Source organism: Neovison vison, chromosome 6 (genome assembly GCF_020171115.1).
Source record: "Neovison vison isolate M4711 chromosome 6, ASM_NN_V1, whole genome shotgun sequence".
NCBI lineage: Eukaryota > Metazoa > Chordata > Mammalia > Carnivora > Mustelidae > Neogale > Neogale vison.
Window position 1 is genome coordinate 68,503,476 of NC_058096.1, and position 2,963 is coordinate 68,506,438.

Consider the following 2,963-nt stretch of genomic DNA (forward strand, 5'->3'; position numbering starts at 1 on the left):
GAAATTTTCTGGTCAGTACCCATGAGGTAATCTGTCACATGGGTTCCCCCTCCACCCCTAAGTAGAGATGAGGTAATCTACATGTTAAACCCTCTGTCCTCCCCACTCCCACCAAGGGAAAGTGACCTTTCCAGAAACAATTCTTTCTTTTATTTTGCTAATAAGGTCCCTGCCCCGCCCTCCTGACTATAAAAATCTTCTGTTTTGTACAACCTTTGAAGCTCCCCTCTTTGCTAGCAAGGGTGCTGTCTGATTCATGAATCATTTAATAAAGCCAATTAGAGCTTCAAATATACTCAGTTGAATTTTGTTCTTTAACAATATATACCTAACAATTCACACAAAAAAAAGAATGCAAGCTTAAAGAATTATCATAAAGTTGGGGTGCCTGGGTGTCTCAGTGGGTTAAAGCCTCTGCCTTCAGCTCAGGTCATGATCCCAGGGTCCTGGGATTGAGACCCGCATCGAGCTCTCTGTGCAACAGGGAGCCTGCTTCCCCCTCCCTCTCTGCCTGCCTCTCTCCTACTTGTGATCTGTCTGTCAAATAAACAAAATCTTAAAAAAAAAAAAAAGAATTATCATCAAGTAAAAACCCATGTAAATACCCCCCAGGTCAAGAAATAGCTTATCACCAGCACCCAGAAGCCCCCCTCATGCTCTTTTCTAAACACAGCTCCCACTCTCTCTTGCAGAGTTAACCACCGCTCTTTCATAGAAATTACTTGTTTACTTTTCTTAATAATTCACCACCCAGTAGGCAGCCCTAAACACTATAGTTACATCTTACCTATTGTAGAACTTTATATAAATGGGGGCAGACAATATATATTCTTCTGTGTTAGGCTTCTATCACCCAACATTATGCTTTTGAGAGCTACCCATATTCTATGTGAAAGACTTTTTCCTTTTTTCATTGCTGTATAATATTCCATGGCATGAAAAACCGTATATACCATCCAGCTGCTGTGGTTTATTTTAGATTTCCATTGTTTCATATATATACATGTATATATGTGTTTATGTATATATTACATGCATATATATGTGTGTGTTTATATGTATTATCATTTACTTAATCACTTTTACTGTAGATAGATATGGGGATCCCACTAGTTTGGGGCTATGATGAATAATGGTGCCTCAAAGACTCCTAGTGTATTGAGTCTACTGGTCTTTTTCTCTAATTCACTGGGGGGTTCCATCTCTCCACTGTCCATTTCCCAACACACACTACCCCACCCTTACCACTTTGCCTGCTGTTTAGCTTGGAAATGTTAATGCATAACAGTACATGTTGGAAACCAAAAGCTATTAAATAAATGGGAGGTCAGAGACTTTCCGGAGGCCTCCCTTCCTTTCGTCTTTAGATGTGACTTCTGATAACAATAGCAACAACAACAACAAAACGCTTAAAAGCATGAAAAGAATTCTTATCCATTTCCTCCACCTCTTGGGGGGAAGTAGAGGAGAAAGTGCTGATCTTGTTGGTATTGCTGGTAAGGCTGGGCCTAGGTTCTTAAAGAACTCAAGCAGAGAGGTGATTCCATTTCTGCACAAGGACAAGGCAAGCAACCAGTGACTGGGCTTCCTGCTCTCTGGGCTTCTGCTCCCATGCAGGGCATGCTCTACAGCCAGTTTTCAGATAATTTGGGTGGAAGGACAGTAAGACCAGTAGCAAAGGGGCTCATTCTAACTGCAGACTATGTGAGAGGCTGGTTGGGCTATCTGGGCCATCAGCGTGATCCATCAACCTGGCTCAGAGAAAGTGGGCCTCTGTCACTGGAGGGAGGGTCTCCTCTCCTGTTTATGTCAAGAAGTGCCTGAATGAACACCACCACAGTGGAGAAGGTGTATCTGACCACATGGGCTTCTTCCTGGGTAGATCAAATATGGAGGGCTTGATGTAGTTTACAGAGGACAAGGCTGGAATAGAGTAAGACTTTTCTACAAGCCATGAACGAGCCCATGAATCTCTCTACCCAACTCACAGATTCCTGGGTCATCAGACAGAGACACTATCCAGCTGCTGTGATTTATTTTGGATTTCCATTGTTTTAGTGTGCTGAACCTAAGGGTTTTTTGACAATACAATGCCGGCAGAAACACAATTTGTCCCATCTTTCTGGAGGACTATTTGGTAATAAGAATCAGAAGCTGGAAAATGTGTTTCCCTTTGACCTAGCAATTTTACTTCTAGGAAACCATCCTAAGGGAATAATCAGAAATAGGCACAAGAATATTCATCCCAATATTGTGTATAATATGGGAAAACTCCAGACAACAGACAACCTCCACAGCCACGATAAGGAGCCAGTTAAAGAGATCTCTTTTCATTCTTTCAGAAATGTTATCAAAGAATGTTTACTAGCATGGGATGATGTTAACTCATGATAACACAATAGTTAAGTCTCCTCCCTAAGGGAAAAAGACTGAAAAGATACACATCTTCATAGAAGTATATCCCTGGATTCATATGTAATCACAGAATCAGTATATACTGTGTGTAGTATTTTCAAATCTTTATTTTTTTTAACTGCAGAAGTAATACTTTGTCATTGAAAAAATTTTAAGTGAAACACCACTCTCACACCATTAGTCAAGATCACTTCTTGGAGGAACCATTGTCCACAGTTCATACTGACAGTTGTAAGAGCTTTACAGTTCACAAAACATCTCTTCATTCTCACAACAATCCCTGCGGTAGAGTAGTTTTATTTTCCCGATTTTTATAGCTGAAGAAACCGGCTCAAAATGGTTAAATCTGGAACACCATCACTGTTTTCTGAAATATAAAAGGTGGGGGCGCCTGGGTGGCTGAGTGGGTTAGGGCCTCTACCTTCGGCTCAGGTCATGATTCCGGCCGGGGTCCTGGGATCGAGCCCCCTGTCAGGCTCTCTGCCCAGCAGGGAGCCTGCTTCCCTTCCTCTCTCTCCGCCTGCCTCTCTGCTACTTGTGACCTCTCT